We start from the raw sequence: 25925 nt of genomic DNA on the forward strand, positions 1-25925 counted from the left end.
AGTGCCTATACCTAATGAACACAAGATCATTTTCCACTTTCACTGGATTATTAGTCCCAAAAGTTGCACCAAAAGCCAAGTAGATTACGTTTTTCAAGTAATATAATAATAATAATCCACATTTGTATAGCGCACAATCACCCGTTAGGGTCTCTAGGCGCTGGGGGCCGTCGGGAAGATTAAGCAAGCCATTGCCCAGAGTCACATGGTGCTGGGCTAACCTGCCGCCGGACCCGGGGATCGAACCCTGATCCCCAGATTCCAGCGTCAGTCACCCTGGCCGCGGCGCCACACCTCTCCCCTTCATTTTTCTATATTTTATAGAGTTTCATACAGCGCAAACTTGACCCGAATCGAGTATCAGAGCACTTTACACAGCACCAGTTGCGTTACATGAGGACACTTTCATTTTTGTTAGGCATGGGACATTAAGTGATTTGCCCAGTATCACAGGATGTTCAGCGTCGTTGCCGAGACTCGAACTCGGTTCCCCAGATTTGAGATCGACTGCCCTAGCCGTTAAGCCAACTCCTCTCCCCGTGAACATCAGGGATAACTTTTTGGAATTAGATACACAGATCAGCCTCGTGTATCGAAGAGGGAATAGTCTATCAAACAGAGACTTTTTAGCCTAACATTACCCTGTGTGGAATGTTTGTTGTGAGACATATATTTTATATACATTTAGCATATAGTATATTACTAAGAGTTTTAATAAAAAACTTAAACCCGCAAGAATCCACAAACTATAAAGACATCGCACCATCTGAGAATCACCCAGGGTTTGGATAGGACGGACGTCCGCCAGTTTTCTGGGCATTGAAAAACGTGCCTGTGTACCTACAACTGCTTCTGGTGGGCCAACATATCAAATTTAAGTATATGTGCATACAGGGTACGACTATCCTTAAAAGAGCAGGGTGCACGCACCCCCATTAGAATCCTCTGCAGATCAATGCATACGGAAGGTGACAGGAGACACAATCTAGGAGTGCTTTGACTTTCTTCTTGAACCAGAGAAAATTCTGTCCATTGAGGAGACCGCGCAGATGGGGATTCTATTCACTGACAGTGAGGATGGATCATACGGTATCGGCCACCCCGCGTGCACGGAAAAAACACTAACCACAACAAAAATACAATAACAAATCATCAAATTGATCATAATTGAAACACATTCTGGAAAACAGTCAACAAAAATTTGTTGAGGATCAGATCAAAAGATCCTTCCCCATCCTTAAGCAGGAGAGGTCTGGTCATGTATCCTCTTCACTAGTAGCCCCGATAGCCTACCCCGCACACTAAGAAGGTCAGCTCCGGGAACCAATCCTGATAGAATCACTTGGATCCCAAGTCCAACCCCTCAGCTCAAAACTAATGGGAGAGAGCTGAATGGAAATATGATCAAAGATGAATTGGATTGATGATGAGTAGATACAGTGGTGATTATTTATAAATAAAGAATGCTTGGAGCAACATATAATAAGGGCAGACTATTCAGATGACCCCACTACGCGCACAGCTGAAAAACAAACAAAACAACTGAGACAAGAAAAGCATTTTCCGCGGCGTGGTCTGCGCGAGTCAAGTTGACTGCACAACACGGAGTTCCACCACTGAGGCGCCTAAATAATGTCAAGATATCCAGTTTCAGGCAATATTGATTAGCAGCAGGAGTGTGGGCATCCGGTGCATCACAGCAGTGAGGTAGTACACGGATGGAGTCGGATGCCGGTACACATGGAAGACTGGTTGGTGGAGAGGCAGAGGCTTCATTACAGACGTGATGCAGGCACTCAGCTCTTCAGGGTTCCCCCTGCTCTTCAGATAACACCCTACCTCCTTAGGCAGCCTTATTACCCAAAGGACAATTAATAGCTGTGACATATGGGAGACTCAGTTGCCCCTTCTTCATATTCTGCTGGGGGGACTCTTCATTTTGCACTATAGAGCACCTACGCTTAGGCGGTCTGGCTGTGACAGGGGCAGCAGGTGAGCCAGAGGCCTGGCGTGTGTGGGTCAGTGCCAAGCTGCCATGCACTACAGCTCTGGGGCCTCCGTCCAGTGTTCCTCTCCTATCCTAGTTTGGGATGGCCTGGATGGCGCCCAGTGGAGGTTGGACCTTGGGAACTCGGACTGGTGCGTGTGGGCAGTCTGTGCCTCATGGAACCCAGCGTGGTGCTCTGATGCAAAGATCTAATAGCTCCATGTGCTAGCAAGAGAGCAATGCTTGGCACCGCAATGGCCATTCAGAGGCAAACTGCACATAACAGTGCACGTCACCACAGTGATACTAAGTGCATAACGTGCTAGGTGCCTGACCTGCCAGGAGCAAGGCGGTGACGCCAGGCGTGATTGCACACTTTAATGAAGGCCTGCATGGCCATATATACCTAATTACTCATTGCTACTTTTTTAGACGCTGCACTAGTAAAGGTTATGGACCTCCTCCCTGTCTGCATAGCGGGCACCTTAACCATATTGTGCACTTCTGATGGGAGAGGGCAATTCCACACTGACCTATGAGACCGACAGGCCCAGCAGGACAGTGGAGATGATGCAGGCAGAGAAGGCGCTGGCATAAGCATCACAGCACATTTATTGGAGCAAAAAGGTGAATTAAAGGCTATTGATGGCAAATTGATAAATCAACCACACACCTGGGTTCCATGAAACATACCATTGAATCACAAATTAAGAGACTGACTGAAGTGGAAGAATGCATATCAGATGTGGAAAAAGCAAAAGGAAAGCTGTGTGGCAAACTACAGCTCCTGAAAACCTCGCTTGGAATGCTACATGCTAACCGTGAGGATTTAGAAGCCCGTTCTTAGAGGAATAATGAACGTTTGATGGGTTTACCAGAAACCACTGCATAGGAAAGCCTAAATGTTATATTGAAAGTCTCTATCTCTAGATCTCGTGGGAGCTGAGACCTTTTTGCTACCTTCTCTGTGGAATAGGCACACAGATCCCTGGCGACAAGGCTTCTGCCAGGAACTACCCCGAGACCTATTATTGTGACGTTACTAAATTATTAAGACCACAACACAGTGTTTCATAAAACACAAAAAGTAGACGAGGTAATCCACCAAGGCAGTACCCCTCCTTTTACCCAGAGTTTATCCCCCAGATTCAGGAGGTCAGAAGAGCATGTGGGGACCATAAAACCAAACTTAGGGGCTCTGATGTGTCTATGCAATGTTGTACCCAGTCTAACTACATGTTTGATGGAAGAAAAAGTGGTTGTCTTTAATTCAACGCAAGATCCCAGCAGTTTCTACAGGACGAATATCAGCAAGCGGGGCAGTGCAAAGAGACACAAGACAATGGCTGCTGAGGAAACAACGCAGACATGGCCAAAGCACTGAGTCAATAAAACGTGCCTAGTGAAGGCCATTATGGAGATTTCTGGCATTAAAAGAGAGGTTGGGCTGATGTCCCTCTCTCTACTTTAGTTCCTTTTATTGTATATGAATCCTGGTGGCATCTAATGGGCAGCAGAACTTGGACCCCACCCACCGACCATGCCAGAAACCTGGGAGTCATCCTGGAGGACAAGCTTAACATGGCAGCTTAGGTCAACATGGCCGGCTCCTCCTGCTCCCACATTCTCTGCAAGATTTTCAAATGGATACCCCTAAGCACCAGATTCCCCATCACACTAGCCCTCATCACAAGAAGAGTAGCCAATGCAGGGATTTCAAGCCACCTCATACACCAACTCAAAACCATCCAGAACCCCACAGAGAGACTCATCCTCAAACTCCCACAACACACCCACATCTCACCGCACCACAGACTCTTTCTTTACACATACAAGGCACTGCACATTAGGCCAGCATACCTGAACAACCGCCTTCACTTTCATCAAAAACCAGACACCTGCGCTCAGCTGCACTCTCACTTACATCCCCCACCCCTCGCATCCACAAAAATCAAATTGGAGGTCGAGCATTCTCCTTCATTCCACCCAAAATCTTGAAGGATCTCCTCAACTTCAGGAACTCCTTCTCACTTCTTAAATTCTGCAAGAATAAAGACCTGACTCTCTGACTAACTCTGTGGGGTGGACACCCTACACCCTACTCCTATGTCTACTCGTGTGCTCATGCACCTGGATACCCTCACGGGCGATTATCTGTGCCATACAAAGCATAGTAAAATAACAGTCTTAGGAAATGATCTGTTTCTTTCATGGACAGGATTTATATTCTGTTGTCAGGCATGAACTCTATATTTTAAATCTTCTTAGAAAAATAAGTTCAGTCAGTGCCACAAGTAAACATGTCATTCGGTCAGAGAAGACCTATATTTTACTCACCATATTTTTTTCATTATGACAAAAGTGATTTATGCGATTTGTAGATATTGTTTACATATCATTATTATGCTTTTTGCTCTACATTCTTCTTTTTGATAATTTATAACGCGCTCTGATACCTTCATGGGTCATGTTCACGCTATATAAAACTATTTAAATGAATAAAAATATCAATACATGGCTGAACCTTAGAACTGTCAGGCCAGCCAGTTATCCAGTAGCCTGGCAAGTTAAGGATGTTGTATTCTGAGGAAGCTAGTTCCGCAACACTGACATTTTTGTTTTTCAGTGTGGGTGGGAAAGGGGTAATGTTTACATTTGTTTATTATGTTTTATTTCACAGCGGGAATGCCCATTAGACAATGTATTGTGGTACCTGATGCACATACATGTTACTATCTAACATGCAGCAGGCATGCCGCTCCAGTGGTCAAATAATTGGTATGTCATGGAATGTGAGAGGGTTAAATAACCCTACAAAACATAGTATGATTTTAGTGTGTCCCTGGATTGTCCCAAGATACACATTTGGACACTAACTGCTCAGTACGGTTTGCTACTAGACGGGGGGGCACCAATATTACGCTACATATAGACATAAAAACAGGGGCCAGGGATTCCAATTCGCAGGCCACCAAATCAATACTGTATGCATTTCAAACATTTGACCTGCATGATGTGTGATGACCAAAAAGGGGGGAGGAAACATATTTTAGTGACTTTCTTGACCATACATGACTCCATGTCTCGCACTGACGGCTGGTCATGTAATTCGACAATGCTGGGCTGGGCAGAGTTATGAGATACTTTCCTCTTACTCTATCAGACACATGTTCACCCATACGGTGAAGGCAGATTATAGCACAGAGATTCACCAATGCAAGAGACAACACGTCCAGAGGTGGACTCCTACCACTGTAAAAGGGAACACTGAGAACTGAATAAAGATACTCTCCCTCGCTTGTCCACAGTGTGGGGGGATTAAATAGTTGTGAGAAAGTGGCTCTATATATACTGGACTAGAATGAAGTACAGTGTGTATAGAGACCACCAACCCCAGAGGTATAACAGAGGTTAAAGTCAGAACTGACCTTACTTTCCAAAGTGGTAGCTTGGTGGAGCAGTAAGGCAGTATCAGAGGACAGTATAAAGCACTTGTTGTACACACTCAGTCAGCAAAAGGTTTCACACACTCAAGGACTGACTCCAGGTCAATTGTTTTTATATCCACAGATATAGTTGTTTTATTTTTAGAACCAACAGTTATCAAAATATACTTTTCTCGTTACGAGTACTCTCAGGTAATTACTTTACGAAGGAGCAATAAAGCTTGTGCACACAATAATTGCAGGATAGATAGGGAGCAACACAGTTCTGAAACACCCTCTAGCATTGAGCTCAATGGGTTTTTCACAGATAAGTACAGTTGATTACTTCATGGATTACTTTGGTAGTTCCAGGACCAGATCTTAGATTCAGTCCTGGGGTCTAAGCTGAAACCAGATTAGCAAAAAAGCTTTAGTTACTGTGATGAATTTTCATGAATATAAAGCTGTTTTAAAAGTTCACACTTAGAAACTTTTCAATGTAAATCTGACAATGCTATTCAATGGGAAGAAATTCAGTTTGCAGGTAAAGTACAATCGCGTTACTTTTGTAACCCAGCACTGGTCTCCTAGGGCCAGCACTGGGGCCTTAACTCAAAACAGGTAGGTAATTGCGTTTCAGTATTTCGTACGATTATTAATGAATATTTGCAATTTTCAAAACTAGACAGAAGAAATTTCATAGAAAACAGACAATGGGTTCCTATGGAGAAAATACAGATTACTAGTAAACCCGCTAGGGATTACTTTTGCGGTTCAGTACTGGGCTGCAAGGTACAGTACTGGCTTCTCTATCACAGGTGAGTAATTTGGAATTCGAACTTTGGCTGATTTTATAGGAATATTTTCAGTTTTCAAAACTTCACACTAAGAAAATTTTCGAGTCAAAAATGGGTCAATGTTATCCAATGGCAGGTAAGTGAGTCACCGGTTTCCAGGTGAGTACTTGGTTAGTGAAGTTCAGGTTCTGGGTACAGACTCAGGGGTCCCCCAGGGTCAGGTGAGTACAGTTAGTTCAGTCCCAGCGGCACAGGGGCGGCCGGGTGCAGAGGTAGGTAGGCCCAATGATATCCAATGAGGGAAAAGAGGCCTTTGGTTGGTGGCTGCTGGCTAGTAGGCCACGCGGCTCTGGGAGCTGGGCTCCAGGTCACTTGCTCAGGGCAAGGTGGGAAGTAGGATAGGGACCAGGGGTTACAGCCAGCAGCACTCGGGCGGCTGGGTGCAGGGTGCTTTTGAGCCGTCGGGCGCTCAATGTTATCCAATGCGGATCTTGACAAAAGAACGCAGGCTGCAGGCTCGGGGACGGTGACTCTTCAGGGGTGACCAGCCCTTCGAGAGGTAAGTTGGGATGATGGAGCACAAGTATGTACCCCAAAGGGAGGCACAGGGGGCCGCGGGGCGTCGGGTGCAGGGGTGTGTTTGGGGGTCGGAAAAGCTTACCCTCGGCTGGTCGCGGTTGGGGTGGCCCCTGGTTCTGAGTCTGCAGGCGTCGGCTGGTTCGTCCAGGAGGGTCTTTGGGCACTGGACTTCGGGTCCCAGTCACCGGGAGGACGTCCTCATGGTCTTGGTTCGGGTTGGCCCGGCCCGGGCTCGGCTGGTGCAGAGTGGGCTGTTCCGGAGCTTCCTGGTGAGCACCAGGTGGGTGGCTGCTGACGGGAGTCCCAATCTTCGAGAGGGTCAAGGCAGGCAGGTCCTCTGGGCGTCCCAATGTTGCTGTCCGCGAAGGTCGCCGGGATTAGGCAGGAGCAGGTTCCAGGATCAACAGGCCGGTAGGGCTGGGGCCAAGTCAGTTGGTGTTGCCCTGTTGTTAGCAGCTGCGCTGCGGGTCTTCTTCTTCTTGATATTCTTTCTACTTTTGATATCGGGATCTGAGGAAGGAAAGTTCAGGGAGCCCCTAAATACTAAATTTAGGGGCGTTACAGGTAGGGCTAGGGCAGGGACCAATGGGTCCCTGTCCTGGGGTGAGGACACCCCCTAGCCGGCAGAAGCCTAACTGGGATTGGGCAGGGCTCCCCATCTACAAGATGGCCGGAGCCCGGGGTCGGGCTTCACCTCGCCTCCTCCACCTGAGGGGTGGAGTTGGCAAAGGTTGGCACACACTCCTTCCTGACGTAGTTGTTCCGGCCAGTCTTCCCGCCAGAGTAGGGGGTAGAACGGGTGGGGGGCCAGTTGCTGGGTACAGCAAATGGTGTGGAGAAGCTCTCAGAGGCGGTATGCCTTTGAAGCTTCTCCTTGTCCATCCTGGGGGAGGAGACATAGCACCTCGCCCAGGATGTGCATTGTTGCAGGCCCAGGAGAGCGGGGGGCTTTCCACCCAGGGGTCCAGCAACATGTCTGCTGTGTGGCAGCCTCTGCAGCTACTCAGCCCAGACGTGGATTGTAGGTTCGGGTTTTGGAGGGCATCTCTAAGATGCCCTCTCGTGCATTTTACATGAAATCCCACACTGGCATCAGTGCGGGTTTAATGTGCTGATAAGTTTGGTACCAAACTAGTCAGTCTCCAGTGTAGCCATTATGGTGCTGTGGAGTTTGTAATGACAACCTCCCAGCACCATATATTCTTAAATGGCATCACTGCACTTACAGTGCCCAGGAATGGCCCTGGGCACTGTAGGGGCACAGGGCGCATACACCTGTGCTCTCACCTCTGGCATAGGGCATCCAGCTAGAGGGGTGACTGAAGTATGCTAGGGCAGTGGGTTCTGTGGGCATGGCACACAGGGATGTGTGCCATGTCGACTCTTGTTTTAGTTCTGTACTTAGGCACTCAGCCTGCAAAGGCAGTGTGTGGGTGCCAGGTTACAGGGCCCCTGAGGGTAGCACAATAAGTGCTGCAGCCCTCAGGGGTTTTCTCTGGTTACCATGCCCTGGGTACTTAGGGTACCATTTACTAGGGGCTGACAGGTGGCCAGAGATGCCAATTGGGTATTTTGTTTCAGCATGGTTTTTCTTTTTAGGGAAGGAACACAGGCCCTGGGTACCTGGTTGGCGGGGACCCAGGGCAAACTCAGTCAAAGTACATCAGCAGTTCAGAAAAAAAGTGGGGGCATACCAATGCAAGAAAGATGGCACTTTCTCACAATAGTATTTTAGGGTGCATGCATGTCCAGAAAGGTAGGGCTCCTGAAGGTGACCCAGGAGAGTTTAGGGGGGTTGTAGAGGAAACTTAATGACCTAGAACAGAAAATACTTGAAGGCGGGAACCTAACCTTGGTGGCCAAGTTCAACCTAGCACTGGCTGAATTCAGTGACCTGGCAGCCAGAGAGGTCTCTCATCTGCAGACATTATTATTATTAAGGGAAATTTGTAGAGCGCCTGGTTACGCGCAGCAGCGTGTCCCCGCGCTGTAGTGAGTGGAAACAGTAGAGTCACTACCACAAGGTCTGCCCGGCTACTGCGTGTAAAGGTAAGTCTTTAACTTCTTCCTGAAGCCGAGTTCAGAGGGCTCCAGGCGAAGGTCCAATGGTAGGGCATTCCAACTTTTCGCGGCCAGGTATCTAAAAGACCTACCCCCCATACGTGACTTTTTTATCCTGGGGACCTTCAATAGCCCTGTGTGGGAGGAACGCAGGGCGCGCGTAGGCGCGTACTGAGTAACCAGCTCCCGGAGGGGAGCGGGTGCCTTACCGCACAAAATGCGGTGGCAGGTGCTAAGAGCCTTAAACTCAACCCAGCTCCTCACTTGGAGCCAGTGAAGGGCCTTAAGGGCAGCTTTAGACGCTGATCTTTTAGGGAGCTTCAGGATCAGGCGAGCCGCTGCGTTTTGCAACACCTGGAGTCGGTTGATGGCCTTTCCAGTGGCCCCCAGGTAAAGCAGATTGCCATAATCAAGGCGCGATGTGACGAGGGCATGCACCAGCGTCCTACGGGCTGCCGTAGGTAGGAGATTTAAAACTTTCCGCAAGCTTTTCAGGACGCTGAAGCAAACCCCCACCACGCGGCCTATTTGAAGTCCAAAAGAAAGATCCGCATCGAGCCATACCCCCAGATTTTTTGCTTCCTGGCAAGGTATGGGTACATCCCCCAAACAAGGTGGCCACCAGGCCGATGACCAAACAGACGGGCCCCCCCCTACCACGAGCACCTCAGTCTTGTTGCCGTTTAACTTTAGGCAATTGGTGGACATCCAGGTCGCCAGCTCCTGCATGCAGGCCTTGAAGCTATCCATCGCAAGACTGGGAGCGCGTGAGAGGGAGATGACCAGCTGCGTGACATCAGCATAGCACACTATGTGTAGGCCATGGCTTTTGACAATGGGTGCCACAGGGGAGACATAAAGATTAAATAGGGTTGGGCTCAAGGACGAGCCCTGAGGCACGCCTTGACCCAGATCAAACTCCCTTGAATAGCAGTATCCCTGTCGCACCTGAAAGCTTCTCCCTGTCAAAAAAGACTGGATCCATTCAAGTGCAGCTCCTGATATCCCTCCATTATTCAGACACTGTAGCAAGGTGGTATGTGCTACAGTGTCCAATGCTGCACTTAGGTCCAGAAGGATGAGAGCCATAGTATGGCCCTCATCCACCCCCTGGCGTAAGGTCTCCACTGCCATCAGCAACGCTGATTCAGTGGAATGGCGTGGACGGAAACCAAAGTGGGTCTCGTGCAGGAGGGTAGCCTCTTCCACGAAATCCATCAGCTGGGTATTAACCGTTTTCTCAGCCACCTTAGCCATATAGGGTAAAAGGGAAATTGGCCGGAGGTTTTCCAGTTTTTCGAAGCCGATGTTAGGCTTCTTTTGGAGAGGTAGCACCACCGCCTGTTTCCAGTCTCTGGGCACAACCCTAGTCCTGAAAGAGACATTCAAAAGATGTCTAATATACGGCTCCAAAGCCGGCAGGCTGCCAACAAGACGTTTAGGCATTGTCGGGTCCCGTGGGGAGCCTGACTTTACTGACCCACAGATCTGCATGAGAGTCTCTGGGGAAGGGGTGACAAAGTTCGTCAGCATGTGTTGGTCCACCCTTTCCCTAGGAGACTCAACAAACTCAGACCGCGTTATAGGATGGCTAGGGAAGGCCGAGTATATTTTTGCTACTTTTTCGGCAAAGTAGTGCGCAATCCTATTACAGGACTCCACTGAGCAGTCGTCTGGTACAGTAGGGGGCTTCCCACCCGAAAGCGTTTTGTATATCAGAAACAGTTCTTTTGTGGAGTTCCCAGCCTCCCCAATCCTGATGGCATAGTAAGCTACTTTGGCCTTCCTAATTAGCCCATGGTAGGCACGCCTCCACATTAAACATTCCTCTTTTGTGTCCATGGTAAAAGCCACCCGCCACAGCCTTTCAGCACGCTTAAGCACTGCTTTAGCTACCCGAAGCTCGTCACTGTACCATGGAGCCGTTTTTTGAATACGGCAACCCCTTTTTACAAGGGAGAGTGGAGCCGTACTGTCTAGCGCCTCGGTGATGCGCTTACTAAGTTAGCGTTAGCTGATTCGACGTCATCACCCCCTGGGCCCCCCCCTCTAACAAGTGCCGCGCTAAACTTAGCTTGAGAGAAAGTAGCCTATCTTCGCCTCGGATGGTATTGGGGAGCTGGATCAGGTAATTTGACCCCAGGGATGCGTATGGCAAAAGGTACCAAATGATGGTCAGACCGGGGAATCGGAGTAGGAGTCAGGGCATCCACTTCCCCCCGGTTGGCAAATATGTGGTCTAGTAGGTGGCCTCGTTGGTGGGTGGGGTCATTCACTTTTTGATCCAGCTGAAGGGCACGTAATTCTTGGCAGAGGTCCATGGCGGCTTTATCCAAGGGGTCATCCCAGTGTATGTTAAGATCCCCAAGCACCTGGAACTTATCCATGCGCAGTGCTGCCTCTATGATGCCCTCTACTAGGCTATCCCCAAACCTAGCCAGAGGTCCTGGGGGTCTGTAAATCAGAAAACCCTTCAGAGTGTAGCCGTCATTTACCCTAATGGTAAAACTACCTGCCTCACTGTCCAGGATTGGGATGTGCTCCAAATGGCACCGCAAACGTTGCTTAGCTACAATAGCTATCCCCCTCCTTTGCCAGTGGGCCTGTCCTGCCTAATCATAGTATATCCTTCTGGTAACGCCTCCATGACATACGGGGCTGAATGCTCATCAAGCCAGGTCTCTGTGAGAAACACGAGATCCCACTGCTTCTCGGTGAGCAAGTCATATACATCCAGCTTGTGTTTCCGCAGAGAGCGTACATTCACCAGGCCACAGGCCGGATCGTGATGCTTGCTTCCCACTTCCCTTTCCACTTTGTAGGCATAGTGACAGTACTCACAGTCTACATTCTCCTCCACCCTCATGCTCTGCAGGCAGGGACTGGCGGTGGCATTCCGGAGAGACAGCAGCTGTGTTCTACTCCAGTGTAAGTGCCTTCCCACCGGGGCATGGGTTCTGGCCCTAGCCCACGAATGGCCGCGGACGGGCGCAGGCGGGCTTGACTTAAGCGTGACTTCGGCGCGCCTTCGGCGCGCCCGCTGCGCTCGTCCGCTGCCCTGCCGGGTAGGCATCCGCCTTTTATCTCCCCACAGCGTCAGCTACACTAGAGCGCTGCCCGTCCTCCCCTGCGCACCGCAAGTGGCTTGCTCGGACCTACCCCGCCCTCTGCTCGAACGGTGCTAATCACCAGCATCAGAACGAGGCGGGAAGGAGGAAACGAGCCAAGCCCTTCTACGCGATGTTTCTGCCCCTGCGCCTGCCTACAGGTACAATCTCAGCAGTGCACAGTGCCCTCAGTAGAAGTTACGAGTCACCGTAATAACAGCAACCCGAGGAAGCCAAAGCGCTCACCTCCTAATGCCCCTGTGCTATTAAAATCAGCTTATTTTAAAAATGCTCGTAGTCAGCTTTTAAAACATCAACAGCACACGCGCTGATACTCGCGCCGTCAAAGCAGCAGGGACACTGCCACTGCCCACTCACCAACGTATGGTGAGGGTGGGAGGCCAAGCAGAAGAACTCTGGTACTGTAAATGAATGATACTTCAACATCCATGGAATAGCAAGCATAGAACATCTTCAGGGTAATGTTCTGCAAATGTCCAGAAACATTCTAGACACGTTCACAATATACTGTAGTCCACAGCTCAAGCAACTGTGCTCCTGAAACAGGTAAAAGCATGTTTGATGGACCTGATTACTGCATGGGTGAAAGGCAATTACAGACTGTGTCCACCCGCCCAAGTATTTTGGTCATTCCCAGATTTACCGTAGACCTGGGAATGCGTCAAGATACTATACTTTCCCAGGTAACAAACTGAAATATCTTGATTTCGCCTCGTTTTTCGGCAGCACACATAGAAAGAGGAAAATTCCTCAGGGGATTGTTTTTGTGCAGGAAGGTGCGCCTTCCTGCACCGAAGCAATCTTACAATGCAGGCGCCCTTGAACCAAATATGATGCTGGTGACTCCGGCTACACAATACTTTTGCTTGCCATAGCTCTGTGTTGTAGGATGAGGGTGGCTCTTAGATAATAGGGTATTTAAATCATTAGCAGGTGGGAGTACATGTATTATTGAACATTTTCATTCTTCAATACTGTGATATGAAATGGCATGATTTCTTTTATCGAATTGCCAGGTGTATACCCAGAATAGTTAGTTCAAAAATATTTAAGCAGCCCTGTTGTATTATGAAACCAATATAGAAAGATTTTTTTATTGTAAAAACCTACTGTCACGAAATGGCTTTGAAACATCACTAAGTGTAATTTACATGTCAAAAAACATACTATTGCCGACTACCTTCAGACGCAGAGATACTTAGCTCCTGTAGGCGCATGTCTAGGGTGGCAGGCAGAAACAGACTTGGTGTGATGTGCAAAGTGCTGAGGCACCCAGGACCACCTCACCTTCAGGAGACAACTCAAGACCTGGCTGTTCGAGCAGTAGCGGATCCCTTCCCCCAAGCGCCTTGAGACCCTTCCGGGTGAGTAGTGCGCTATACAAGTGTTATGATTGATTGATTGATTGATGATTGGCACTACTCCGGTTGTAGAATATGGACCACACCAGATTACATGCAGAGAGCCGATGTGAGGACCTACGGCTTCTTCTAACAAGCCTGTACCACCTATGGACTGGAATTAGACTGTGCAATTCATTGTGTAATGTATAAGCATATTGATTTTTTAATATATTTGAACATTGCTATGGATGTTGTATTTAATAACAAAAAGTAATGAAAAAAACTCTAAACATCCCAAAATAGACCACCAATAAACATGGACAAGTAGGAAGGTAATAAGAGCTGCAAAAATTGTGGTGGCCTCGCAATGGTGATGCAAACATGCGAAATGGCTTCAAGCATTGTGCTTTAAGCCCGCAAGTGCCACACTGACAGCACCCCCCATAAGATCACATTGGACCACGGCCAACAGATGGCCGACCAAGCACCAAGCATTTGTGGGTAACCTCTGGTGTCTGAAGTGCCTACAATGCCCACTTTATAGAGTGAAGCTAGTTATCAGCAACTGGCACCCTACTGCCCAATAGTCAGCACGTGCATGTTGGGGAGGCAGTGGCAATACTTATTTAGAAACAATATAAAGGCATGGCATAGGAGTTCACTCTAGATGCTGCCTCATGCCGTGGTTGCCAAATATCAACTTTGCCCAGCCTTGATGCCATTGTATGCCTTTCTTTCCTTACACTTCACTTCCTGTCTATTTATCTGACTCGTGTAGCTTTTCTTCATCTCTGCTTTCCCTGTTTGTCACTATTTTCCTATCATTCTCTTCTTCGTTTTCCTCACTTCTCTGTCTGCCTCTGCCTTGCTCTGGGTCAAATTCTGAAGAAGAAAATATGTCTAGTGCCCATAAATGATTGCAATGCTCACCATTTGCAGCCGCCTGCACAATATAAACACTCGGTAGAGGGAAATTTCAACAAACTTTCTGTGTTTCCCCAAAGCAAGGGTCACTAGAAGCATGTTGTTGTTGTAGTGTCCTGGGGCGCCGGGTAGCAGTTCAGTCTACCCGCGCCGCCCGGGGCACGTCAGCACTGGCGTATGACGTCATATGCCAGAACTATAAATAAAGGAGGCGTGGCTGACGACGGCAGTCAGAGGCACGCGAACCATCAGAGAAGTGTCCCGTGCTTTATTTATGCGGCGGCGCTGAGTTAATTTGCGCCAGCGCAATTAGCCACATTACACTGGCGACAAGGGCAACAAAGAGCCCATGCTGTGCTGTGAAGGCCTCCCTCGGCTGCTGACACGCCCCCAGTGTCCCGACCCTCGTAAGACCCACGCTGCCACCACGTGCTAGGCCTCTGCACAGGAGACTACCCCCGGATCCACAAGGCTGGACAAAGGGGTCTCCCCAAAATCCCAGCTGGTGCCTTTCAGAAGAGATGGAAGGGTGAAAATAAGCTCAAGCCCCCTGCCACTTAGAGCAGTGCTTCCACGTACTGAAGCCCCGTGGACCTGCACCAGCAACTGGTCAGAGAGACCGGACCGACGTCCTGCAGGGAGGAGGGTGAGTGGGCACACGCCCAGGTGCCACGTGGCTCTGCAACTGAGCACAAATCTGTGCAGCCAGATAAGCAAACCGGGAGGAAGAAGGGGAAGAAAGCCAGCCAGAGGGGAGCCCCCCACGCCATTTTGACGCTTGAAGCAGCATAAAATAGCACATCAGAGAGGCAGCAACGCACGTGCTGCGGCGAGGAGCTTTCCGCACACCCCACAATGGCATCAATTCCCGCCATCGAGCCATTTATAGTGGACGGGTCCCCGTCATCGCTAGCCCCACGATGGAAAGACTGGACAGATCGCCTCCAAATCTACTTCGAAGGGGCGGGCACCGCCAGAGAAAGACGCAGGGCCCTGCTTCTCCACCTTGGAGGTAAAGATATCCACAGAATCTACAAAACCCTTGTGGAAGCCACGCCAAAAACGTATGTCACACTCCTCAATGCTCTGAATGCGCACTTCGAGCCTATGGCGAGCAAAGACTACGAGAGATTCATATTCCGCCAAGCTAAGCAGGATGCGGAGGAGTCACTAGATGCATTCCACAGGAGGCTGAAAGAACTAGCCAGCACGTGTGGATTCCGCGACGAGCAAGAAGAAATCAGAGGCCAAATCATTCAAGGGTGCTACTCTTCCAAACTCAGGGTCGCCATACTACAAGAAGACGGCAAGCCACTAGCAGACATCCTCAAGCTTGGGCGCTCAAAAGAACTGTCGCAGGCCAGAGCCTCCCACATGGAAGCAGCCCTTCACCGGCCCATCAAGATGGAACAGGTCAACGTGGCAGAGAAGGCGAACGTCGTAAGGCCAAAATCGCGCCAATACGCGAACAAGAAACCGCCGGACAAGCGAAAAGAGTGCGGGTACTGCGGAGGCCAGCCACACCGCATGCAAGACTGCCCAGCGAAAGGAAAAAAGTGCAGTGCATGTGGGTGGATGAACCACTTTGCGGCGGTCTGCAGATCCACGAAGGCCAAGTTGGAAGCGGCACATGTGGTGCAGGAAGATCGAGACAGCGAAGATATGGATGACGACAAAGGTGATTACCCGGTTCATTACGTGTTCGCAATCGACCAACCGCAAAGAAAGAAGCGACGTCTCCTGAAGTGCCGCATCAAGATCCATCAACAAGAAGTAAGAGCCACTATAGACACAGGCGCATCCATTGAGTTGATGGCCGCCAATGTATACAACCAGCTAAGTATCCGGCCTTCCCTACGTGAAGCCCGCATCAGAGTGTTCGCGTACGGACAGAAAACACCTATCCCCCTAATAGGGTGTTTCAAGACAGAACTACAACACCAAGATCTGAAAGTACCCACCACAGTATATGTCACCAAGGAGGGCAGTGGTATGCTAATCAGCGGGCAATCCGCGGAGGAACTGAGGCTGATATCATTCGCCATGGCCGTGCTAGAAGAGGAAATTGACTCAATAATGGAAGAATTTGGGGAAGTCTTCAAAGGCATCGGATGCCTGAAAGGGAAAAAAGTCTCCCTCCACATCGATCCATCGGTCCAACCAGTGGCACTGCGGCACTGGCGCATAGCATTCCATCTATGGAAAAAAGTAGAGGAAGAGTTGGAGGCGTTGGAGAGACAAGGCATCATTGAAAAGGTTAGCGGGCCCACCCCATGGGTGTCTCCGATCATGGTAGCTCGCAAGCCGAAGCAGCCCGGGCAAGTCCGCATCTGTGTGGATATGCGCCTCCCGAATGCAGCGGTGAAGAGAGAACGACATCTAACTCCCACCATAGATGACATCCTGGGGGAGCTGAACGGGGCCCGATGGTTCTCGAAGGTAGACCTCCGCTCCGGGTATCATCAACTACCACTCCACCCGGATTCCCGCTACATAACCACTTTTTCCACGCATGTAGGCCTCCGGCGATACCGACGCCTAAACTTCGGAATCTCTAGTGCCGCGGAGGTATTCCAAAATACCATTCGAGAGGTGCTCAGCGGACTACCAGGAGTCCTAAATGTGAGCGATGATCTGTTAATTTATGCATCTTCAGTAGAAGAACATCACCAGAGACTGAGAGGAGTCCTTCAGAGAATCAATGACTCGGGTCTAACCCTACACCGCGAAAAATGTCAGTTCTTGCAAAACAAGATCAGCTTCTTTGGATACACCTTTTCTAACCAAGGAATAGCACCAGATCCCGATAAGGTGAAGGACGTCCAAGAAGCCCCAGCCCCCTCTAACATCTCGGAGGTGAGAAGCTTCCTGGGCATGGTGAACTTTTGTGGCCGTTTCGTACCCGATTTATCGAACATCACCAAGCCCCTGAGAGAACTGACAAAATCCACCACCATGTGGCAATGGGGCCAGGAGCAGGAGCAGGCGTTCAAAGCCACGAAAGCCGCCCTGTCAGCAGACACTACACTGTCATACTTTGACCCCTGCAAGCCCACCAACGTCGCTGTGGAAGCTAGCCCCTACGGGCTGGGAGCCGTACTTACCCAACTTCAAGAAAACGGAGAATGGGCACCCATCGCCTATGCCAGCCGCTCCCTAACGGACACCGAGCAGAGGTATTCTCAAATAGAGCGGGAGGCAATAGCAATTCACTGGGCTTGCCGGCACTTTCATGTCTATGTGTACGGCCATGCCTTCACGGTATCTACAGACCACAAGCCTCTCATACCCCTGTTCCAAGGATCAGTATCAAAACCGCCACCGAGGATTGAGAAGTGGATCCTTCAACTGCAAGGGTATGACTACAGGGTGGAGTACAAACCTGGATCGACGAATCCAGCAGACTACCTTTCAAGACACCCGCGAGCGGCAACCAGGGCAGAGAAAGAAGATGCGGAGGATACCGAGGAATATGTTCGGATGGTGCTAGAAAGGTTGAGACCCCTACCAATAAGCCTGAAGACAATCATAGAAGCCACCCACAATGACGAGTGCATCCAGCTGGCGGCCGACGCCGTCAGATCAAACAACTGGCGCCCCATTCAAGCCACATTGGGCAGAAGGACACAACAAGCCAGACTAACACTCGAGTCCCTCATGAGAGTGAAGGAAGAACTGTCCGTGGACAGTCAAGGATGCCTTCTACGGGTTAAGAGCCAAGGTATGGTTTCCTGGAATGGACGCGATGGTAGAGCAGACAGTCAGGACGTGCTCCTGCTGCCAGGCTGCAGGACTGCCAGATCGGCCTCATCCAGTCATTACAGAAGACAACCCTCAGAGGCCGTGGGAGTGCGTGAGCGCAGACTTCGGGCACCTTCCTGATGGACGCTACGCGTTGGTGATAATCGACAACTTCACAAAATATCCTGAAGTAGAGATCGTTGAAAATCAGACGGCCATGGAGGTGATCACCAAATTTGAGAAGACAATAGCCACACATGGTATCTTTGAGGTTGTCAAGACAGATAATGGCCCCCCTTTTCAAGGACAGGAATTTGCCGACTACATGAAGAGCTGGGGGATCCGTCACCGAAAGGTGACCCCGCGCTGACCCCAAGCCAATGGGGAAGTAGAGAGATTCATGCGCATGCTAAACAAAGCGATACGCATTGCACATGAGGACGGATCGCTGATAGAGAGGGCCATTTATGGTTTTCTGCGAGAATACCGGTTGACCCCGCACCTCACTACGGAAGCAGCGCCTGGACCGGCGACAATGGGCCGAGTGATCAGCGACACCATCCCGAGTCACTCCACCTGGACCCCAGCCCAAATCGATGCAGAGAAGACACTAGCCAATCGGACTCACTCCAACGACCAAGCCAGTCGCAAGCGGGGAGCCAAAGAATCCGAAATACAAGCAAGAGACCAAGTCTACGTTAAGGACCGATATCCCGGGAGCAAGTTCTGGCTTCCGTTCGAACACAAGCCGTGGACTGTCCTCCGCCAAACCGGCACTATGGTGACGGCTCAAAGAGGCACCGAAACTGTCACTCGCAATATCTCCTTCTTCAAAAAGGTACACCCAGGTACGCCACCTCCCCAAGGATCTGACCTCATCGGAGCGACCGACAGTCCCCACAGGAGTGATGATAGACTGGAGTCACCTGAACCGTACTTCCACGAAGAAGAGGACCTGACGGACCAAAACCATTGATTGCCACCCCTGACTCCAGAGAGGAGCCTCTCAGATTCTCCTGCCGCGGGCCGGGAGAGTGGTCCATCTCAGGGGGCCACTCCGCCGATGCCTCTGTTCCGCGGGGAGCAGTCCAGGTACAGTTTGCGGAGAAATCCTGCCCCGTCCTCCCAGCTGGCGGACTTCCTGGTATGATGATCCATGGGCACTGAACGAGAGACTGGTAATAGATCCATAGTTTTCCATTATGTTTAAATGAACGTTTTGTTTAATAAAGGTTAGAAGGAATGTAGTGTCCGGGGGCGGCGGGTAGCGGTTCAGTCTACCCGCGCCGCCCGGGGCACGTCAGTACTGGCGTATGACGTCATACGCCAGAACTATAAATAAAGGAGGCGTGGCTGACGACGGCAGTCAGAGGCACGCGAACCATCAGAGAAGTGTCCCGTGCTTTATTTATGCGGCGGCGCCGCGTTAATTAGCGCCAGCGCAATTAGCCACATTACAGTTGTCTGACAAACTGGGGCCATTTTACTGATATAGTGCATTTTCCTTGTTTACTCCATGACACACCTTTCAAAAGGTGCGCCGGGTGCAAACAAGGACTGTGCTTTGTATTAGAATGAATGCGTTGCCCACAGGGCACCCATGTACTTGTGCTGCGCTGGTGGCAGCGCATTCAAGTGAAATACAGAGCAACTGTTAAAAAGCTGCTCCGTCTTTCACTGTCAGGCGGCAACCCACCTGCACTTTTAGGGGGGATTAGAGATCCCCTTGCAGGTGGGTGAAGTGAGTGACTGCACCCATCTGCAAGGGGATGCCTGGGACCCCCTTTCTCCCCACCAAAGGGGCTGCCTTTAGGAGGTGCACAGAAAGTAAGCCACCTTTTTGTGGCACACTTTCAGTGCACCTCTTAAAGGCATAATTGCCTCTGTGCCCATCCCAGGAATAAGAAGCAGGGCAGAGGCAAAGTGATTCCCTCATTTGCAGGGGGGCACGTTCCAATGGAAATGAGGGAACACCCTCGCACTTTAGCGCTGGTACAGCATGTGCACAAGTGTTATCCGTATTACAGAATGGGACGCACAAGCGTATGTGGCCCCTTCTGTATACTATTGTGCCCTGTGGACGCTGAAAGCGAGTGCACGTGTCTGTTGCACCCCCGGGCACAATCTATAATACAGGCCCTAGTTGGCAAAAGTCGATAAGAGGAGATTCTTTCTTTTAGTAGAAGGTGGAATTTATCTAATTTTGTGAGCCTTGATTAAGAACTTAATGGAGACTTTTTAAGTTAATTCGGGGTTTTGAAGATTGACAATTTGTCTATAACACCAGATTGTTTTGACATCTGCCCTCGCTGTCTTGTGGTGGATATTGTTCAGGTGGTTAGTCAACTACTTAGCTGTAGCAGCAGTCATTTTGTTTTCTGATGAGTGGTGGAGCAGTATTTTCCTTCATGCAATAGTTGCATTCTCTGAAGAGCTTGACACATCACTGACTTGGGAGCCAACCTAGTTTCCTGTCATTGTACTCCCTCCCCACGACTGACCCAGAACCATCTCAGCTTCAGGGAGCACCTCAAGACCTGGCTCTTCGAGCAGTAGCAGCACCCTCCCCCCTCCCCTAGCGCCTTAAGACCCTCACAGGTGAGTAGTGCGCTCTATAAATGCTTTGATTGATTGATTGAAATAAAGAAGCAAAGGGTAAAGATGAAAGTTTAAAATGGTCTGTGCATGTGAAGGAGTTTGAAATTGTAGGCTGAAAGGTAAGTTAGTGTCCTCAGATTGATTTGTGGGAGCAGTGCAAGTGTATCAAACATAATATAATATGGGCCGTGATTGTGATTGCATGTCACAATTATGTCCCCTCTCGCCACCCTTATCCATCTCCCTTCCCTCCGTCATCAGCTTAGCGTTGACAGATGGCAGCTGCTGACCGGCCACTCCAGACGCTCCTTCAGTCCTCTCCCTCACACTCCATGCTGTGTTGGCATTCCATTCAATAAACTCGTTAAACCACCATCCGTCTAGTCTGCCATCTATTCTTTACATTGAAAGTTTAAAATGGTCTGTGCATGTGAAGGAGTTTGAAATTGTAGGCTGAAAGGTAAGTTAGTGGCCTCAGATTGGTTCGTGGGAGCAATGCAAGTGCATCAAACAGAATATAATATGGACGGTGAGTGGCTTTGATTGAATTTGGAAAAGCTACAACCTTCCCATAAAAATTAAAATGTTCATTTTTATATTTTTGTTTCTAAATTAAATAAAATAATTAATCATTTGTGCATGTGTTTGGTTGATTCTTGTTTCTGTATTGTTTTGCGGTTCTTATCATTGATAGGCTGAGGTTCAGTAATGACTCAGTGGGGGTCCCCGGATATCAACAATGATTCAGTACGGGCTTCGGGTTCTGGTAATGATTACGTGGGGGTCCAAAGAGGTTAAAAGGTTAAGAACCACTGGTCCAGGTAGTTTTAAGCCACTTGTGTCTCACTCAATATTACAGTTCACCATCAGAGCAGCTTGAAAGACTAAATGCCTTTATGACATTCAGTGGTTGTCTAGAACAGTTTTCTAAAAGACCCTAGATTATCTGCGTACTGTTAGTTGGTTTAGTCTAAACTAAATAAAAAATGCACCCAAATAGAAGATGCCTTCACTTCTTTTGTATTTAACCTAGAAGCCCTAAAAATTAATGACTTTTTTTATTTAGCTCCTTGCACTGCATTTTTGCAGGGTTCTAAACACTGCAAATAACAAGTGTGAGTATTACCCAATTTAATGGTTCTCAGTTACCTGACTTAGGAAGGATGGAAGGCTAACTCGGCTTTGCCGGCATTTGAACGGTGAGCATTCCATTCACTGTGCCATCCTGCCACCATACACGAGAGACAGAGGAGATTACCGTAGATGATTGAGAACAAATGGACACCATTTCATCACTATGTAGAATGTGGCACTAAAATGTGTCCATAACCTTGTAATTAGCACTAATAAGTGGACATGCTTCTGGTGCAAAGAGATGAGCACAGAGAATGCGACGGAGGCATTTTTTCAATTGTCAGCAGCCGAGATTAACTCAAGCACTCATTCATTCATTCATTAAATCTTTATTCGATCTATTTACAAACAGATCATAAAAGCACAGTTTCATAAAAATTGACCATAATAAAAAACAGATTTCATAAAAACCAGAAACCTTTAAAAAGGCTTATTAAACATTTAGGTACTTCAACTCAAGCACTCCTTTCACCACTTTTTTTGCTTCTTGCAGTTGACACTTTATGAGTGATGGGTCTGACCATTCCCAGATCCTGTGCTCACTGTGCATAGCACTCAAGTACCACTTCACTGATGAGATTCAAGTAGGATGAACCCTGTCAGGAGTTGGTAGTGCTCCCATCTGCTGGGGACCTGGTCTGGCAGTTTGGACTGGGCTGCTCCAAAGGAGCAGGACCAGTGCTTAATTTGAACTAGTGGTTTCCGGTGCTTGGCACCGGCATTTAATTATCAACACCAACACTTATGGCAATCCAGCACATGGTGGCGCTGTCTGTCTAATTTTGAAATGAGCACAACAACAGTTTTACCATTCAAACAGACCCCCCAGGATATAGCGGCATGGATTAGCAAATTTAGCGGCACAAAAATGGAAATTTAGCGGCACAAATCTGGAAATTTAGCGGCAATTTTGCGGCATTTTATGTGGCCATTTTTCCTACAACAAACACAGATATCTTAGTTTTTTTAGTTATTTAACAACATGAAGCTATGTATATTTGGTTTCTTTACAATGTAGACACTTTGGGGCAGATTTACAAGCCCCTTGCGCTGCTTTTACGCCACCGTTGCGTCACTTTTGTGACGCAGCGGCGGCGCAAAAGATGCACCATGGTGCGGGGTATTTACAACGTGACGCCGGAGAGTACGGCCAGGGTGCGGAAAGTACGGCCCATGTGCGCAGATTCCGGCCCACCTGCGGATGTAAAGATACGACTCGCAAACGATCTCTGTAAATACTAAAAGTCATAAAGTTAGACCTTTGTCTAAGATTACCTTTGGGAATCGGCCCATAAGTTTCTCATTGCTTAGATGGGTGTAATTTCTGATATTTATGTTTCCCTCGTCTTCATTGCTTGATTTGCTTGTGAGAAAGTGTCAATCATAATCGTTGAAATGTAACTCATATTCACACTGAAAGTATGAAAATGTGACACATAGCAATCTGAAGCCTTGACAGTTATGCTGTTTTATTTGCGAATAGAGGCCACTATTATTTTGGCTCCAGCGCGTACTTTCTGTTCCAGAGGACACTGCTTGTTGGTGGTGCAGCAGATCGCAGAGTGTTGTCACGAAGGGAACGGTGGAAAACCACTCGAGAAAGTTTTAAATATTTTTGTTTGAGAAAATTCAACAAAAACAAGTGAATCCCAAAAAGAAATTGCTGCTCCTCAACAAAAGCGTAAAGATGAGATCGTTATTCTTTACCATTCAATGCTTGGTTTTAACATTAAATGCACCGCACAATTAATTGTTTAACAGAGAGGCTTTTAATTGGGCACCTGCAAAGAGAGGCACTGTGGCATAACAGTACATCACTACTCAAGGCTCAAGAGGTGCTAAAAGGGTTTGTTTATTGAGTAGTTTACACAACGCCCCCTCGAGATCTCCCCCTCCACTGATTTATAACCTTGTGATAAGAATGCCGTTTGATTAATCTCTCTGAAACCTTGTAACGAGAAACATAACAGCCCTGTATATATTTCTCCTAAAACCATCAGGGAGTTAGCGGGTATTATATGTGCCTCGGAGATCAGCACCTCTCCCCCTTCGTGAACATCACGAAGAAAGGAAGGAAGGCCTGTCGAAAGAGCCAGCACCTGGCCATCAGTGCCGGGAGATAAGAGCAGGCGCCCTTAGCTCGAGCCATCAGTGCAGAAACAGCAGGCGCCCTTAGCTCGAGCCATCAGTGCAGAAACAGCAGGCGCCCTTAGCTCGAGCCATCAGTGCAGAAACAGCAGGCGGCCTTAGCTCGAGCCATCAGTGCAGAAACAGCAGGCGCCCTTAGCTCGAGCCATCAGTGCAGAAACAGCAGGCGGCCTTAGCTCGAGCCATCAGTGCAGAAACAGCAGGCGCCCTTAGCTCGAGCCATCAGTGCAGAAACAGCAGGCGCCCTTAGCTCGAGCCATCAGTGCAGAAACAGCAGGCGGCCTTAGCTCGAGCCATCAGTGCAGAAACAGCAGGCGCCCTTAGCTCGAGCCATCAGTGCAGAAACAGCAGGCGCCCTTAGCTCGAGCCATCAGTGCAGAAACAGCAGGCGCCCTTAGCTCGAGCCATCAGTGCAGAAACAGCAGGCGGCCTTAGCTCGAGCCATCAGTGCAGAAACAGCAGGCGCCCTTAGCTCGAGCCATCAGTGCAGAAACAGCAGGCGGCCTTAGCTCGAGCCATCAGTGCAGAAACAGCAGGCGGCCTTAGCTTTGACCAATATGCAAACCAGCAGGCGGTGGTGACGGCTAACCAGCAGGCGGTGGTGACGGCTAATCAGCAGGCGGTGGTAACGGCTAACCAGCAGGCGGTGGTGACGGCCAGGCGATAGCCACTTAAAGCAGACCCCCCCAGGATACCAGGATAGAGCGGCTTTTGTAAAAATGCCGCGATTTTTAGAAAAATGCAGATTTCGCGGGCACTTTTGTAAAAATCGCGGCATTTTTTCAAAATTGCCGATTTCGCGGCAAATCGCGAAATCGCAAAATCGCGATATCCTGGAGGGTCTGATTCAAAATACAATACAAATAGCTAATACCTGCCACTCAATCCTGGAAGAGTCTGAATCGTCACACTTGCAGGAGTGTGATGGTTAATACTTGTGTTGGTACTGTCATTGGCAGCGCGGCGTGGGCAATGGGTGGTGCAAGCTACACTGACCTCCTGAGAAGGGCCCTGGCACTTACTTTTTCACAAATTAGCCACTGAGCAGGACCAAGCCTGATATGCATATGTGTGGTCTCTATACTGCGTAGCAGAACGGGCAAAAAACGATCAACTGGAACATCGCCCCAATCGATATCTTTTTTTTTTTTAGTTTTATATAGCACAAACTCGACCCAAAGGTATTGGAGCACTTTACATGAGCAACAGTTATAGTTATACAAGGACACATTCATTTTTTGCTAGGCACAGAGAGAAGTGAGTTGCCCAGAATCCCAGGATGTTGAGCCAACACCGAGACTCGAACCTGGTTTTTCATGTCAAAAGTTGGCTGCTCTGGCTGTTACACCACAGCCTTTCCCAGCTTGAGGCTGAGATTTTTTCAAGAATGACTTCTATCCCTTTATTGTTTGTGGTGGTAAATGTCCACAGAGCGACAGGACGTCCAGACGCGATTCCTCTGCTCACTGTGCCAAAGGGCTCAAGCAGCACTGGTAGGATGAAACCTGACTACCGTTGCTTCTATTCCTGTCTGGGGAGAGGCAGGCCTGGCAGTTCAGACTGGACTCTTCCTATAAGGACCAAGACTGATTTGCATGGAGCCGGTTATCGTTGGGTGAAAAACAATGGACCGAAAGGTAGCACAACCAGTCACCATAGGCCGAAATGAGCAGCCTTCTTATAGATTATTAATGCAAGTTTCCCTGCTGTTCAGTGGTTGCTAGCCCTCCTCTATCCTGTCATGTTCAACCACTTGAAATCCTATTCAACGACTTTAGTATCAAGATTCATCCATATGTCCATGACACTCAACTCTACCTCAAAATCTCCTCCACTCACATCATCCAGTGGCTCTCAACCTATAATGTTCTAATTCAGAACTGGATGTCAAGTGCTTACTTAACCCGTTTAACGCGGCGAACATTTCGCCGAGGTGCGGGTATTCGACAGAGTGGACGCAGCTATGTCAGCCGTTGGTCGTGCACAGCACCAGGGAGATAGTGCTCGCGTCTGCCAACAGCCGACGACAGCACGAAAAGGGTCAAAGCTCACCTAAACCA

General features: G+C 48.9%; 1 protein-coding gene across 1 annotated transcript in view; it reads right to left on the reverse strand.

The window, feature by feature from the left end:
- DYSF (dysferlin) overlaps window positions 1-25925 on the reverse strand; it is a 1004398-nt gene that overhangs the window by 949779 nt on the left and 28694 nt on the right. The window lies entirely within an intron of this gene.

Source organism: Lissotriton helveticus, chromosome 2_1, assembly GCF_964261635.1.
Source record: "Lissotriton helveticus chromosome 2_1, aLisHel1.1, whole genome shotgun sequence".
Classification (NCBI taxonomy): domain Eukaryota; kingdom Metazoa; phylum Chordata; class Amphibia; order Caudata; family Salamandridae; genus Lissotriton; species Lissotriton helveticus.